Source organism: Falco rusticolus, chromosome 6 (genome assembly GCF_015220075.1).
Source record: "Falco rusticolus isolate bFalRus1 chromosome 6, bFalRus1.pri, whole genome shotgun sequence".
Lineage (NCBI taxonomy): Eukaryota > Metazoa > Chordata > Aves > Falconiformes > Falconidae > Falco > Falco rusticolus.
The window spans coordinates 36,760,030-36,777,750 of NC_051192.1; the positions used below are offsets into that span (position 1 = coordinate 36,760,030).

General features: G+C 42.7%; 1 protein-coding gene across 9 annotated transcripts in view; it reads left to right on the forward strand.

Annotated features, from left to right (window-relative positions):
• The first annotated feature begins 364 nt into the window (after positions 1–364).
• The window catches only part of EYA4 (EYA transcriptional coactivator and phosphatase 4), a 158,260-nt gene continuing 140,903 nt past the window's right edge, over positions 365–17,721 (forward strand). For 2 of the 9 annotated variants that reach the window (XM_037392951.1, XM_037392957.1), the window contains exon 1: positions 1,963–2,773. The gene's annotated coding sequence lies outside the window, so the exon portion shown is untranslated. Of the gene's footprint in view, positions 876–1,960; positions 2,774–17,721 lie in introns of those variants that run through there. The other 7 variants (XM_037392953.1, XM_037392952.1, XM_037392948.1 and 4 more) reach the window with 5 other exon arrangements.

Here is a 17,721-nt window from a genome sequence, read left to right on the forward strand (position 1 = left end):
ATTACTCATATGCTCCCAGCCATCCCAAAAGGTCAGGAACGGTTTATAGGCTTGGTTTGTTGTATACGAAACAAAAGGAAAAAGTGCAGTAGTGAAGTGTGGGCTCTGCTACTCGTACTCGACGGATCAGCGTGAGTCAGCCAGGGGCTGACGCGCGACCCGTGCCCTTCGGGGCCCTCTCCGTCGCTCCCACCGCTGCTGGCGGCAGCTGCCAGGGAGCCGCGGTGGTGAAGGCGCCAGGCCCCGGCCGCGGGGCCGGGACACCTCGGAGGTGCGTGCGGGGGGCGGCGGGCCGTGCCGCCGCGGTGCCGGGGCCCGGCGGCGGCAGCGCAGGCGTGTTGAGCGGGGCGGCGGGCGGGCAGCGGGGCACCGGGCTCCCGCGCCGAGCATCGGCCGGCACCGGGCGCAGCCCCTCCCGGCACAAGTGCAAAGCGGCGCCCCGGGGCAGCGCTGGCCCCTGCGCCCCTCGCCCCCGCTGCCGGGACGACCTTTCTGGGCGGCAGGGGGTTACCTTTGCTTAGCAAAGCCCCGTCCCTTGTCAGGGAAACTTTCTCCGTGCCTGTGCGTGAGGCGCAACTAGTCGCACTCGCTGAAGTGCGGGGAGTGTTTGGCTTCTCCCGTACCAGCCTCCTCCTCCATCTATCCCCCCCGCCCTGAGGCTCCCCTCCCGTTTTCCTCCGAGTTGCGCTTTATTTGTGTGTGGAGAAAGGAGGGGGGCGACGACGGCGGGGGGGGACGGGACTTGTGGAGGGGATGTCCTGTTTTTGCCAGAGGAACAGTGCAAAAGGGGAACCTCGTCTCGGAGAAGGTACGAGAATAAATAAATAAGGAGCAGACCTAAAATAAAGGTAGCGGCATATCCCGGCAGCAAGAAGGTGAGTGTCTGAGTCCCCCGTCCCCGAGCCTCCCTCCCATCCCTTCTGCCCGGAGGTGGGGGAAGCCGCTTCCCCGCCGCATGTGCATGTGTCCGCGAGATGGGTGTGTGCGTGCGCTTGTGTTCAGGGTGTATTTAGTATTGTTCTCTTCTTGGTCCGATGACCAAAAAACCAGTTGCTGTAAAACAAACGTGATGGCAAGGAGCAGCGGAGCCGTCCGTCGCGGGGCAGAGACGGTCTTTCGCCCCGGGCCCCACGCGAGTTTAGCTGGAAACCCCCCCTGGTCCCCGGTGCGGACGGGGTGACTTTTTGCCCGGCCAGCGGGACTTTATGGCTCTCTCCAGGTGTACGGTCGCTGCCGTTTTGCCCTCACTCCTCTTCGACTGGCTGTTGCCGTAGCTGCTGGGGTCAGCCCCGAGACAGGCGCAAGCCCTGCCGGCTGCCGTCGCATTGTTCCCCGCTTGCGCCTCCCGCCCACCCCGCAGCGGCGGAAATGGGGGGCCCGGGTGCGCCCCGCGAGCAGCCGGGGGATGCCGGCCCGCCGGGGCGAGGCGGGGGCAGGCCGGGCGGGAGGGCTCTGCCTGCCGGCGGGTTGCCGAGCCGCCCGCCCGCGCTTGTGTGGGCCGGGGCTGGAGCGGGCGCCGAGGCCGGCGGCGGCTGTACCGGACGCTGGGGGAAAACAAGTTTTCTGGCGGTGGGGAGCCCCTCCGGGCGGAGCGGCACGAATACACGCAGGGGTGGTAGCGAACCCCTTCCCGGAACACCCGTTTCTGCCAGCGAGGCAAGGGTTTGGGCAGCGCGGGCCGCCCCGCAGCTCGGCCGGGATCCGCCAGCGCAGGCGGCGGCGGCAGCGGCGGAGGAGGTCGGTTCCCCGCCCGCCCTCGGGCCCCGCTATGCCCCAGCCGGCGGCAGCGCCCGAGGTCCCCCGGGCTGCCTTCCCCGGGGCGGAGCGCCGCGGGCGGCGGCGTTTGCGGTGCCGGCGGACGGGGCAGGCTGCCTGCCGGCCGCCAGCCACCGGGGCTGGTGCAGCCGCTTTCCCGGCGGTCGAGAGGAGCGGGGATAGAGCTACCCGTTGTTTTTGTTCCTCGCCGTTTCCTCTCCCGGAGGGATCCCTCCTGCCCTTCCCCTCCCCCGCCCCGGCTTGTTTTTCTTGCGGTTTAAAGACAAAACGGTGCGTTTTCGGGTTGTCCCACCTCGCCCCCGCCCCCGCCGCGGGTCCCCGCTGCCGCCGGCGGACCGAGGCACGGGAAAGCCCCGGCGCGGGGGTCCCGGCGGCGGTTGCGGGGTCTTCTGTTTTGGTTTGAAAGCGTTTCCACGTGGGGCAGCCTGTGAGTGAGTGTGTGTGTGTGTGTGTGTGTGTGCGCGCGTACTTGATCCGTGAGGCGGTAACAGGATTCTCCGTGTTCAAACCCAGTGGGCTGCTGGCCATTAATTTGCCTCTCCGGCTGTCATTACAGACGCTTCCAAAATCAGATACCGGCGCAGAACCGCCGGCCGGGTTTCACTGGGCTCCGGCAGCGGCGGTGCCCGAGCCGCGGGGGCCCCGCGCCGTGCCCGAGCGGCGGGGGGTGCCCCGGGGCCGCCGCCCGGCACCCACCGGCGGGGCAGCCGCGAGCAGCGGGAGCGGGATCCCGGGGCAGCGCCGCTGCCAATCGCGAGTTGGCATCTAAAGTTTCATTTACATTTATGAAAATGCCGCTAAGAGCCAAGTAGGTACGGCGCTGCCTTCCCGTTATCCCGCGGGCAGGATTTAAAGCGGAGCCCACGGAGGGACACGGTTATCTCGCTAGTGGCGGTGTGAAGTAGCTGGTATTTCCAAAAATTCCGGGAGGCACGCCGTACCAGACAAGGGAGCGCCTTGGCCGATGCGGGTTTAAGCATGAAGTCATGCTGGAACAGTAAGAAACCAGTATTTTCGCTTTTCTGACTTCGGTTTTACGTGCTTCACTTGCTGAGACTAGAAAGCGGATCTAAGATTAAACTAACCGACAGTGCAGAGTTAGAGCAAAGTGTACAAAACAAGCTTTTTTTCTGTATGGTAAATATTTTTTTTTCCTTCGGTCTGACCTCAGTGGTTATTTGAAGAGTGTGTTTTGCATTACGGCTCAGGTTGTATCATTGTTTCATTTCCTTGACGCTCAAAAGAGAAGTGCCTATAATTACTGTGGGTTTGACTTTTTCTCCTAGTACTTCTGAAAATGCTGCCGAATAACAAATGTTTGCATACCTACAATGGGTATCATACTGCGAGTAAAGTGGAAGTGCAGATTGACATTTCTCTCTCTTCCCTGTGATTCTTCCTGTATGTTTGACATCTAACCTTAGCTGCATTACGTCTGAAACAGCTCTTCTTGCTCGCTTTTGAAAATTCTGGCATTGATGTTACCAAACGTTCTTCGATCAAAATTAATAAAAAATAAAGAGGACTATATTGACTAATGCTTTATTTATCTTTGTTCAGATAATTGGTGTGCAGTTATAAATTGTTATGTGTATATGGTTGTACTGCTAATAAATTTAGTTGAAGGTTACTCTTGCTGAATTTGTGTTTATTAGTGGCTTCACAACACATTGCAATAGAAATTTATTCTGCTTTATGGATAATGCCAATGGGATAGATAAATTCCAAACAAGGAATTTAATGAGTAGAAAACGGGTGCATTCCCAGTTCATTGCAGTTGCCAGTTAAAATGTTTCAAACAAGGCAACTAGAAATAGAGCTGTAGATAGTATCCTGTTGCATATTTTTAGCCTCTGATGCAAGCTTTTGAGATCTACTCTTTGAACTTTATGCAACTTTTACCTTTCAGTCCTAGAATTAATCAATATTAAACATTAGCATTTGGTATGGGAAAGGTACCTGTCTCTTTCCTTGATGACCTGGTGGTATTGCACGATGTTCAGTGCAATTCACCAGTGTTAAATTTTAAACTGTTTCTTCCTCTTAAATACAAAGGTTAATACAGAAAGAAGAAGGAAATTCCTGGAATTTCTGTCAAGTACTCTAGGACACAACTACTAATTTTTTCTGTGTTATCTTTTGCTTTCTTGAAAGCAGCAATTTTATGAACTCAGGGTAAAACAGGTCTCCTTTTTTATAAGGAGAGTTTATTCAGCATACTTCTATATTGCAGCTGCTGATCATATTTCATAGAGCTGTTAAAGCACTTAAAACCTAAAATTAGGTACTGTTTGGTAGTAAATATTTCAAATCACTCCTTGAAGAAATAAATAGAGACAGGGGCTTTAAAAAAAAGATGTTTTGAAATATATCATTGAACAAAAGTAATCCTGCTTTGCTTTTACTCAAAATAATGCAATTGCAACCTAAATCACTAACACAGTGTGCTTCTTCCTTAGGTTTTCTTCATCTCTTGCACTTATATTGTGCGCTTACCCTGAGTTTATTTGATATCATAACCTGGTACTTTGTTCAAGCTATGTTTACTGTGGCGACGCTTGCATTAACAGGTGGTGAATTAACTTCTAAACATACCTGTATTTCCAGTGAGTATTCTTCTGACACTAAGAACTGGAATGTTAGTTCCCTTGCTTCCTGGTGTGCATGTTTCTGTATGGCTTTTAATTGCAGAAGGTGTACGCCTGCTTTTTTCCAGATTTAAGATGAGTTAGTTTATAGATTAATATTTTTAATTTATGGGGCTTTTTGTTGTATGGTAATTTTCTGTTTGTCTTTTAGTTGAACATAGGAATAGGTTTATTTGTTCATTATCATTAATTTTTAGTATTGTTAGGGTTTGCAAGAAGTATGCGAACACAGGGGCATCAGACTAACAGACATCTGTCAAGTTGGTCGAGTATTTTTAAAGCTTTTTGAAAGTTTAGCACTAAACCAAGTCTGGTAGCAGAAACACTAAGATGTCTTTGATTTTTACTTTGTACTTGAGAAGCCAATGTCATTTCTGCTCTCTAACGTATCTAGACTCTTGCCATTTTGTGTTAGAAACGCAGTATTTATGTTGTGCAAGTGGAAGAAGAGCATTGGTATTTGGTCATCGATTGAGAGGCTTATAAGTAAACTTAATATGTGCTATTTTTCTTTTTTGGATTTAAATATTGTGTAAATGTGTGTCCAACTTAACCTTTTCTGTCATTGAAAAATGCTAATTGATCTTGCTAGCCCTGACATAATAGTATAGTTTGATATTTGAAACCTTTCAGCTTTGGCATGGCCCTTTAATCACCCCTGAGATTTCAGGGCATGATTCTACTGAAGGCATAAACTGCTACTCTTTTAAAATGTAAACAAAAATGGTTATTAAAAATAAATCATCTTAATGGTCTTTCAAAGTCAGGAGATGTTCTACCTATCAAAGCCCCAGGCTTTACAATATACATTTAAAACTTTCTGCTTTACTTGTATGTATTAGGTGACACTTTAGAAGTTGCTGTACAGAAATCAGATTTTCATGAAATTTTTTCTTTTGGCCAAGTCCACATATCTGTGTTGCAATGTTATTAAATCTGTCATTAAATCAGAAGTGCTTAAAGGAACTTGGATGCACTTTGCAGTGTGAAAGCTCAGATAGGAAGAGTGCTTATCTGTCAAGTAAAGAATAAAATTTATTTGAAAAGGCAGTGAAATTTACATTTTTAGTTTTACACATTGCAGATTGTAATGCTGCCAGAAGGATTGCTTTTTGGATGCCTGTAATAGAGGACCTTGGTGAAAACTATTTTAAAGCAGTTTCTTCTTTTTGTCTCTAAGCCCCAGAAATGTGTCGAATAGCTGGCCTGCCTTTTGCTTTAATGTTAAAGAGTAAAATTACTTTGATGATTGATTATCCTATATCAAAATGCATCACTGGGCAGTCTCACTCACAGGACTGTTTATAGGCTAGTTGTCAGACTTTTGAGCAAAATGTCAAATGCTAATGGCTGTCTGAGGAGTACTAAAGTTTAAGCATTTTATTTTCAATTTGTTTAAAATTTCTTCATGATAAGGGAAGATTATAATGAGGAGTGATAATCTTCGGAACTCTGGGGGGTCCATATACCAGTGAGACTAGTGTATATTTGGTCTTAAGCTATTAGGCTCAGGTACTAGACACTAAACTGATTTAGACTGCAATTACCGTAGATTTGAAAAGAAGGATTTTGGAGGTTATCTGTGCCTAAATTCCTTTGGAGGTCTGTGTCCTTTTCCTAGAATCAAAAAAATAAATAAAATCATGTTTTTTTTCATGAAACAGCTGTCCATAGAAACACAGTGCAGTGAGTAATGTTGCAGGACTGTGTAGGGCTGTTGGATGTAATGTCTCCGAAGGACGCAGTCTGTCTGGGCTGACTGAATACTGTCTTTACCACCAGGATTGCCTCCTGTTGTGGCTGGACTATACAATTTGACTAATCTCGAGCAGTATGTTGCAAAAAGACCTCCCAAGACAACCTGCAAAAAATTCACATACAGAAGACTAATTTTCATATAGGTGATAACTTTTTGCTTACATATTCAGGTTAATATGCACTAGATTTTCTGGCAACATTAAAATTTATTACTATTGTGACATGACCCAGCATAAGTTGATGCTGTCAGCAGTGTCAAGAATAACTGCTGCCTTTTTTTTTTAATTGCGTAGATGCAGCAAGTAAGTGTTCTGCTCTTGACACATATATAATTAAACCACAAACCCCTATATTAAAATACCATGGAGGGTCTGCTTTAGACCACAAAATTAAAAGGAATACAGAGCTGAGTTTGCAACTTTTCAAATAATTCTCCTGTATGGCTATGTGTATATAACTATTGAAATCAATGCTGGTGCATGAGGTAATTGGAAACTTAACTTCATGTTTTGTGCCAGATCCTTAGCTGTTGCAAATTGGAGTGGGAATGTTGAAATTACTAGAGTGGTCTCACATTATACCAGATTAGTATCTAGTCCTCTATTCTTAGTGCAGTCTGTTTTTCTGGGGGAGTATTGTAGTATACTTTATGTGTGTGAGATCATGTGCACAGAGGAGTGATCCTGCAATACTTAGAAAAAGCAAAGGAGTGTTAAGTATAAATGTCCAAATCAACTTTTCATATTTTCTTCCATTTTAAGACATTTTCATATTCTTGTGTTAGAACATATCTTTGTATTTTTTACAGCATTTTATAAATGGTCACAGAAACACCTTTTACAGTAACTGTAGTCCCAAAAAGGATGCAGATAGAAATATTGTTAATTGACTGCATTCTTTTAATTCCTTTCAGGCAACTTTGTTGCTCATAGAAATGAATAGTCAGTTTGCGTTTACTCGGGGACATTTTGTGAATGCCAAGCCTATTCAATGAAGGGTGTAAAGTCTGTTTACCATGTTAAATGTCACCTGGATGTTCCTTTTTACTCGCTGTAGTATATTCCCAGAGAATCACAGAAAATGAAGTTCACCTTATTCCCAAGTGAGAGCAGCTAGCCCAGCCTCTGTACATGCTGATTTGTGCATCCTGATGTCACACTGTATATGAGGTCTTTCTCCCAGCTCTCCTGAGTGTCCCAGCATAGACACGGTTTCACAAAACCAGGCACAGCTTAGGCAGATTATGCACATTTTGTCTGCCAAGTTCTAGCAATACAACTCAGATTCAACCTAATGTTCCTGTTCTGGTCTTCTTAATGCAGAGAACTAGGGAGCCTGGAAACTAATAGGGCTGAATGGTAGAGAGCTTTTACAAATGCAATAATTATATTCTGGGAAAGGGTCTCCAAAATAAAATTTCCACGTTACCCCAAGGCAAGATTTGGAACTGTGGTAGGTTTTCCAAGTGGAAAGATTACTTTTCCACTCAGCCACCTATTTTTATGTTTATTCTAATCTGGTGTGCTAGAAGGAGCTGGTGTAATGTTCATATTAATTTGATTCGGTTGATTGCTCCTTCAGAGAAGCAATTTTTGTGTTCAAAGCACCACCCAAGTGCTGAGCTCAATGTGCAGCAATATGGCTGGGAGTCACCTGCAGTAAGATCTTTCGGCTAAAATGGCTAGCCCGTGTGTTTGCTAGTAAGTTCTAGTAGCTAGTTAGGCATGAGTCAGATTGTTCTCCAATTTTCTGATTAAATGATAGCCTAATTTCTCCCAGGGGTAGCTGAGCAGTCAGATTTTTGACTTAAGACAAATGAAATTGAAGGAATTACTGCTTGATAGTTGTGAAACCACCCAGGTCTTTGAGGCCTTGCTTAGATCTGCATTGAAGAAAGTCCAGGCTTGGAACTGCAGCTTTAGAGTTGCTGTCAAATCAGGACTAAGCCTGCAGCAGTTTGATTGTAAGGTCTGCAAGGAAGAGGTCCATCATTTTGCTCTGTTTTTACATCATTTGCTAGGGGTATTGGTTCACATAAGCAGTAACAGCAGTAATCTGCATGTGACTCGATGATGTGACCAACCATAACTGAAGTTCCTATGTCCATCCGTTTTTTGTGGCAGAGGACGGAAGAGCGCGAGGCTACGGTTTCACGTTTGGTGGCAGTGCTTCTTAAGCAGCCCTTTACCCCTCCTCTGCCAGCCACTCGTTTAAGCTGGATCTGTTCCTTGCTGTGGTTCACAAACAGCTGTGCTGGCAATGAGGCAAAGGTCGGAATGAGTGGCAGCACTCGTGCTGCTGAGCCTGGCACTGGCGCTGCAGAAATAGCTGCGGAACCACAGTCTCCGTTACCTAATCTGCCACCTCTGTTAACTGAAGTGCAGGGTCAAGTCTGCGGGATAGGTGGAATTTTTCAGAACAAAAACCTTGTCTACAAAGATGATCCCTTGATCTTTAACCAAGAGGTTTTGTTGATGTTTTTTTTAACTAAAACTAAAGTGACTCCATATAATTTGCAGATATATGCACAGAGAATAACAATAGGGAAAGTTATGGTGCCTTTGGAGGGGACAGCTATGACGTTCTGAAAGGAAGGCAGGAGTTCAGATGTGATACTACACAACAGAACTTTTCCAGGTCTGTGCACCGCTGTCCAAAAGCTGGGCTCACAGCGGGCAGGCAGAGAGCAACTGCACCAGGAGGAGCATGCCATCGCCAGGGGCTGCAGCGCTTGTGACAGCCTGTGTTCTTTCACCACTGTTCCTGGGGAAAGAAGTAGAATGATTTCTCAAAAGTGGCCATTACTTAGCTGTCACTGTAGACAAGTGCTTAGTTTATGGCAACTATTTTTTATTAGTCTCAACTGTCACAAAGTATTAACTTACATGCTGTGACATTCCAAATGCCTTTTACATGTTGTTCCCATATAACACTGAAATACGCATGTTATACCACATCATGCATTTAGGAACACTCGAACATGCCAAACTAGTGATACTCTTTTTGATGTGAGTACAATTTCTAGATTTCTAGAGATAAGAGTAGTGTTGTAATAAAGGTCTGTAAGGGTTTGGAGTTGATGTGACTTTTTGGTTAATAAACTTGAAGGATACAAATTCAGCTTGGCACAAATGAAATGGACTAAACAGCAAATTAAAGCATAGATTTCAAAAATACTTGTTAATGAGCCTGTAAAGAGGACTATTACAAAGAGATTTTCAGGGGCTGTTCATCAAATCAAAAACTATTTATTATTTTACCTATGACACAAAGATCAGTGAGTTCTACAAGAAGTATATACCTTTGATTAGATCAATTGCTGACCTAATAAAAGAGATCTTTCTTCTTACAAACTTTCTTGTACTTCTGTTGTTAGGCTGTAATGTCCACAGTACTGCTACTACAAAGACTGAGGGAAGAGTAAATAATGAACAGAGCAGATTGCTAAGAGTAGTCTGGCTCGTTCAGCAAATGGAAAGCAAGCAAACACTATGTGCTCCACTATAAGCCTATGGTTTAATTATTTAAAAAAGCAATTGGAAGCTATAGCAAATGATCAGGATGGTATTGTAGCCAAAAAAAGGAGTAGTAATTTAAACAAAGTATAGGTAGAGTAAGAGAGGTTACATTACCTGTGTAGATAATATGGGTACAGCTACTAATGGAAAGCTGTGCCCTCTTTTAGCTTTGGAAAGGAAGCTTGAAAATTTGGAGAAGTTTCAGGTGTAAGACCAGAGGAGTAATTAAACAATTAGAAAACATGTCTTCCAGGGAATAAGCAGATTTTGGTTTACTAAAGGAGAAGGTAGCATAATTTGACCATGGCTAATAAATACCTAAATGGGGGAAAGGAGATCTGGTAAAGGCTCCATTGTTCCAGCAGTTATAATTAAAATCTGGGAATACCTGTTTTTCACAATTTCTTCATGTTGCACACTTAGTGCTGGCTCTTAGTAAAAGACTTGCCGGTAAAATGGTGAGCTGTTCCATGGATGTCACAGCATTTCAGTTGCGTATGGGGACTGCTGATGGGCTGGGAACCAAAATGAGTGCAGAGAGCTCGTGAGGATCATCAGCATAAAAAATGTAGACTACACAGCAATTCTAATCTGGGTTTTAAAGTTTTGTTTGTGCTGGACAGATGTGGCACATAGGAATTTTGCTACTTTTAATTTGTTGTATGTTGATGGTTTCAGTTTAACTTGATGGCCGCAATGCAGCAGTGTTAGGTTTGATGAGTAATAATTGTCCTTCCATTCCATCAGAAACTGCCTGGGCTGTGTGTAAGGAACCAGCAGGAGTTCCTTATTTTGGGACAGTTTTGTGTTCACATTTTTTGTTTCCCATTGTGTGTGTAAGGAACCAGCAGGAGTTCCTTATTTTGGGACAGTTTTGTGTTCACATTTTTTGTTTCCCATTGTTCAGTAATTCCTTGGGAATGGAACACTTTCTCAAATGTGATATTCAGGCGTTACCGTCAACTTTGATTAAGAAAAAGGTTGCCTTTCTCCTACCAAACCAGAACCAAAGTACCCATGTTTATTTTTGGTGGCTTTACTCTTGTATTTCTTCCTGGCATTTCAAAGTGTTCCATTGAAGAACTGTATGTGAAACACTTGCAGTAACAGGAGTGGCAGCTGCTGGCCAGGGGTGGGCAGTGACGCTGACAGCTGAAAAGGGTGGGCAAGCTGCGAGCTTCCTCTTTCTTTGGGATGCTTCTAGGAATCTTAGTGAGTATTTGAACTTATTCAGTAACTATCATTGCATACTCATACTGATGAATGCAGTCTTCAAAATGTGGCATGGCTTTTTAAACCAAACAGGATGTATAGATACTGTGCTGTCATGGCTTTCATTGTAACACTTGATTGGATTCTTTGGCTTAATTTGTCCAGTCTTGTAAAACTGCTGTTTGCGTTTACCTGGAGGGTGTGCTCATTTTTAGGTTCTCCTAAATTCTGAAATTATAAGCAGGGTTTCTGCTTTAGAAATAACCTTTGTTGCTACCTTATGCTATTATTGTGTCACAAGGTGATATATATATATATATTTAATGTATAGAAAGTAAATTTGATATGTCTTTTGGGGAGAGGAAATAAATAATATTTTCAAGTTGACAGTGTCTCTTTAAATATGCTGGCTAACAAAGCATAGCCTTTTTCTTTCTCTTTTCAGTGGCTTGTTTATAAAGAACTGAAATGTTTTATTTGGTTTGTTTTCAGCTGTTTTCTACAAAAAGGAGAAGGAAAGTGTCTCAGAAATTAACCAAAATATGCTGTGTAGTAAAAAAATTTAGTTCTTCAAACCATTGAAATGGCCTGCTAGTAGGAAAAACAAACTAAATTTTTTATAAAAATTCTAAAACAGTATGCTTCCACCTGTGGCATCTTTGCATTACTTTTTTTCCCCCCTGGGAACCATCTTTTTGGTAAGGAATGTGTGGGTTTGATCAATCATGGGTTTGAAAACACTGCATTTAATTTTTTGTGCAAATCAATTTCCCTTGATTTTTAGGGGAACACAGTGAGATTCTAGATCAGATTTATTTATAAATCCAGGCCTGGAACAGCATTTGTTTTATTTATTCCTGGTTGGAATAATCTGTAATTGATTAATCAGGAATGAGTCGGAAGAGGTCTGTGTAGCTGCATGCCTTATCTAAGTGTGAGTGAAGAGGTCTCTCACCATTGGGAAGCCCTCAAGCATCAGTGGATTCACGGCTCTGGTTTCAATCTCAGCAATTTCACGGTGTATTGTGCAATGTTAGGATAAAGGAGGAATTGCTGAGTTTATAATTGTGTACTCTGAAATTCTTAAAGCTAATCCTTCGTATTTGTTGCACAGGTATGGGTTGGGAGTGGTAGGAAGAGTAGGGATGATACTAAGACCCTGAATCTTCTGTGAATCAGAGCCTCGGGGTTATCAGTGTCCTGATGATAGAATACCAGGATTTTATTTTTAATTCCTATTTTGTTTTGTTTTGGTTTGGGTTTTTTTTTGTGCTAATAGGGTCTGACATTGCACCTTGGAACTTACTCATTTCAGAAGCTTAGTTTCTATGAGCATTAGAATGTATACTGTATACCCAGTTTAGATATACGCATGTTCTTATGCACATCCGTGCCGGATAATGTGCTGAGATGAGAATGCTGAGGGGGCCCTGAAGGGTGCCCTACACAGCTCCCTCCAAATAGCTGGTACACAGACACCCACATATTTGATGTGAAAGCGAGGGCTGTTGTTTATAGAGGAAGCTGGCTGGGTCCGTTGGCTTTTCAGCATATTCTGGAAATTCCTCCTGTACTCCTTCCCTGCAAATGAGTGGCAGGGCAGTGCACGTGGTTGCAGTACGCAGGAAAGTCATCTGTCCTCAGAAGCCTACAAAAGTTGCGCCAGTTGTATGAAATTCCGCTAATTCAAAATAAGGAATAGTGTATCTTTTCTATTTAAGCAACCCACCTGCAAATGCAGGTTGCTGTGGGCAGGTGCCCCGCAGAGCACAGCACCCAGCGAAGGTCACGTCCCTCTACCAGGGGCTGCTGGAGGTGCCCAGAGCTGGAGTGGGCTGCGGGGGGTGGGCGGCGTGGCGGGCTCGCCTCAGGCCTGTGGGACGAGGGTCTGGGTAAGGAAGGAGCTTAGTGTTTTGGAGGTCACTGACAGATGGAGAAGTGGGTCCTGGATGTGCTACAAAGGGTTCCAGAAAGCTCTAAAACTTCTCTAAGAGTAAAATTCTCATCCTGAACAAGCTAAAATTGGGCTGAAACTAAACTGATCCAAAGAGAACCATATCTAACACTCTAGAGATGAGGGCCTGAGGGGAAAAAAAAAAACTATTAGAAGAGAAAGAAGGGAAAGACGGGTATTCCATACTCCCCTTAAATCTCTAGTCTGTGGAGCAAGATTTGTTTCCATAATACAATATGTTTTTTTCAGGAGGCTCATTTCACCTGTCTTGATATCAGGAGGTTGACCAGTTATCTCAGCAAAGCCTAAATACGCATGCAAGATTCCCAAGCCGCTTCTAGTTCCTGCAGAAATCATTCTGACTAAAAGAAATGAAAAAAAAAACAAAACAAAAAAAGTTTGAGAGCTAAAATAAATATAGCAATTTTGTGTATTTCTCTCCACTGGCCAGTTTTTCTCAGGAAAGCAGTACCTGTCCCTGACAAGGTCATACTTGACACTATGGCTTTCTTGCCTTTTTTATTATGTTTATTATGTTTATGTTATTTAAAATTTGTTAGTCATTTGCTCTTCCTTGAAATTAGGTAAAGATAGTTTCTTATTGGTTTTTCCTCTGAAGACAAATTGTTTTTATTGGGGTTGACACTCCTTTCAAGAAAACACAAAAGCCAAAGAAGCTAAAAATTGGTTGATATAAATATATATAAATTAGTTCTAAAATTAGTTAGAAATATATCTAGCAATAGCTTTTCTGAGATTATGTTGAGCTGAGTTTTCTTTTTTTAACAAAGCACAGTGATCTTCAGTTTCTGCAAAGGCCTGTGATTATAATTTTTTTTTAAAAGTGTTAAATTACTATGTTTTTCTTATTGACTTGCCTGCTAATAGTTTCACTTGAGTTTTGAAGAAAGCTAGGTTATAAAGCGCATCAATCTCCTTCCTCACCTGGGGCATGGATCTTTCTTCTTTTTCAAATACGATACTGTTGGGGTCAGACAAAGCCGTATGTTTTTACTGTCCAAAATATAGTTTGGGGCTGTAGATACAGGCTAAGCTGAAAATCTAACAAATCAGCATTTTTTTTTCTTTTAATTTAGGTTATATTTTATCTTTTTCACATCAGACTGCATGTGATATGCATGCAGACAACTGGAAGAATCCGAAGTAAGAAATGACTGAATGTTGGACGGTACCTTTTTGTTACTGCATGTACCCGCTCTTCTCTTCCTTCAAATAAGTGAGTTTCATCAAATAACTAGCATGAAATAATCCGATTTAGTGAGACTGCAGTGCATATGCACTAGTTCCTTGCACTTGGGCCTAGAGCAATTAATTTTCTCATTACCTGCCTTGCATAACCGTTGGCAGTGCCTAAATTGTGCTTCACTCTCCTGATGTTCTGGTGAGGCTGGGGGAGTCCTGGCCCTGGCGCCTGTCCTCATTTGTTGGCACCTTACTGCTGCACATCCTGCATACAATCAGTTGCAGTTCCAAGCACTGAGTACTTCTTCTGTCACAGTGTTTTGAAGCAGAGCACCAGAAAATGAGAAATTGCTCTACTTGTGATCACTTCTCACTTAATGTTTTGACTCTGAACCTGTGGCTGTGATAGAAATTACTTCTCCTATGTGGCTATGATTCAATTGTGTTAACCACAGCAGCGTCCGTTCTGTTTATTCTCTGGGCTTCTTATGGGCACATTTCAAAATGTAAAAAACAATATCGTAAATTTGACTGGGATGCTGCAGCTCCTGTATTATACTACCAGAGCATCACCATGATACAACCGCAGTAGACGTAACTGCTCTTCAGATGAGATGGAATAAAAAGAACCTGACAATGTGCTCAAGGGGCTTATAATGAAAAAAATTGTTGTGGTGAAAACAGAGGACCACCCTCCCATAATTTCATTTAAGAAAATGAACTCCTAGTGGACCAAAGAGAGGAATTTCTTTCTAAGTTTTTGGGTTGAAGTGAAAGGGAGGAAAATTTTTGTCTGATGGCTAAACCCTTCTTCCAGATGATGGATTATTCTTGGAGCTCCACCTCTCCATGTGGCTGATTGGAGGGCCTGAAACAGCCTCTGAAATACTCTTGGAAAACATTAAGTGCTTTAAGGCTGTTTTTTACCTGTGGATCCCCAAGCTTCACATTCTGTCTTGAGATTGTGAAAGCTGCAGGACAGGATGTTATTAGTCATCCTACAGAAAGTGAAGCTGCCTCAGTCAGTTTATTTGTTCCAATCTTCATTTTCTGAAGAAATCATTGTGAGGGAAGGCATCATGTCCTTCCTGTCTTACATTTTCAGTCATTTACAAAGCAGTATGGAGCAGATCCTCAAGTAGGTTGTTGTGAGGTGTGGTTTTTTTTTGAACCTACGGGTATATCTCTGGGAGGAAACACATGTTTCTCCTCATGGCCGAGTCCTGGAAGTTGCAGTTTAAATTTGATGAAGTGTTTTATTCCCCCAGATAAAAATAAATAAATAAAACATTAGATTTAAATGCATTTGTTGATGAGGAAAGTCAGGATTCCTCCTAATTAAGACATTTCTTAGAAAGGTAAAATTTTTATCTGAGAGCATAAAACACTTCATCAGTTTTAAAGCCACATCTGTGAGGACTGGATCAAGAGCAGAAACAGGCATTTTTCTTCATTCTGGCTTGTCTGTGAGTTGAAGACTTTTAACAACAGTTTTAAAAATATTTAAACCCAGTTAGAAACACTTGCAATATAATAGGGATAAGAGTGCCCTCCCTCCCTCTGTTTTTAATCTGGTTCTCTTGATGGAATAAACTACAAGGTTGAATTGGTAACTGGATTACTGCCTCATAAAACAGCACGAGGTTACTATTATCCTTTAATTTTATATCTTTATTAGGGAGTAATGTTGGTCTTATTTAAATCACTGACTTCTCTAATGGTTTTTCTCCTCTTTTACAAATTTATAAAACTAAACCCTAAAGGATTTGGTCTAAGTGCAATTGGCATAACTACCATTATAAAAATCATTGTGTTAGCAGTTGGTTATAATCAGCTGCTTTAACTAGGCTCAAAATGTAGCAGAATTTATCTGTTGATAGGTAGAACGTGGATAAAGTATTAATTCTGAATTTTATTTTAAAAAGCTCCAGTAAGAGTATTCGAATTTTGAAGCAGTGTGAAGATGAAAAACAGAGCCCTAGAAACTATTATAATTCAGCATGTTCGTGCAAAGGATATATTTAACGCATTGCGTATTTCTGCAAAGATTAAAACAAGCTTGTCTTTGTCTTGCAATTCAGTAGAGTAAGTTTAAAAATTTGTGAAGGACCGTGTTTTTTAGAAGACGACTAATACAAGTGGCATATTTAATGATGCATTCCAGTGGATATATCCACCTGAATTTTGGGACACAACACACATATTGTGGGTGAGTCACAGAGAATTTTTAACAGTAAAATTATGTTGGACTTACATGGTCAGGATGTATTTAAAATATTGATACTCTTAAATTTTTAAGGAAAAACGTGACATCCATCTGTTGATTCCAGTGTGCGTTGATTAAGATCATGATCAATATGAAAAGAAACACGAATATGGGTCTGTCTGTTACGGTGTGGCTCCGTAGTTGATTTGTAGTTGAGTTTCACACAGAAAGTGAGGGATCTGACAGATTTAGAGCACTTAATGTTTGAATGCAAGCCAGGCATTGACTTTCAGTCAGTAAACCTAGAAACTTGTCAATTTGTTCTGAATCTTGTGTTTTACTACTGAGTGCTTGACCATTTCTTTCTGCAGGCAGTCTTAGTAATGCAGTAACATGCTCACACTTCAAACTCTTAATTAAATTAAAGCAGATTTTGTGTTTAAGTTATTCATGGAATATGTTAGGATCGGTTGTGAAAATTTGCCTTTGTCTTTGGAATTGCCTTCTTCGGCAGAGGCTGCCACAGGAGCTGCCATGCAGAATTGCTTTCCCTCAAAACACCCACTGTTCTTCATAGGCTTCTCTCTGAAATTTGCCTGTAATGGGTGTTTTAAAGAAGCCTTTCAATTCACCTTTTGTCCCCATTGGACAAAAATAGCAGAAGAATTTTAAAAATACAAGGGTGTGTGCACCACATTGACCAAAAAGCCATGGGTGGTGGTTACTGTTTTGGTGAAGGCATCATGGGTGAAGATGTCAGTGTCTTGGCTCCCTCTGAAATAATAGAATCATCTAAGTTGGAAAAGACCATTAAGATCATTGAGTCCAACTGTAAGCCAAACACTGCCAAGTCCCACTAAACTGTGTCCCTAAGCACCATGTCTACACATCTTTTAAATCAACGGGAGACTGAAACCATTTTGAAAAACAAGAATTATTTTCAGCTTTCTGATAAGTTGAAATACATGCAACATGATTTGCTGGCATTGGTCTTTTCCTCATATAACATCATGGTAAAAATTAATGAAATGTGAATAAAAATATTTTTGAAAGTTAGAGGGAAGGAAAACAGAAGAGTATCATCCAGGTAAGAATTGGGAAAAAAGTAGACCGGGGGTGTCATTGTGCACGTGTGTATGTTCTAGGAAATACTTGGTACAAAAGACAAAGAAATTTTGGGAGTTGCATTTTAGGCAGTAAATGGAGATAATGGCAAGTAAGTGGCACTTCAGACTAAGGAGGTATTCACATTACAAGGTAGGGCGGTGGGTGGGAATGTGTGGGTGCGATGGGCTGTGGCTCCGGTTCCTTTGAGTGTTCTGCAAGTGCCAACAGAGCTACACATTGTTTAACCTCAGATAAGTGGTGGTTACCTTGGGACAGGGTAGAGGTAGCATGAAGTGTCAGTGTTTGCTGGTCAGAATTTAAAACAAAGATCCATAATGT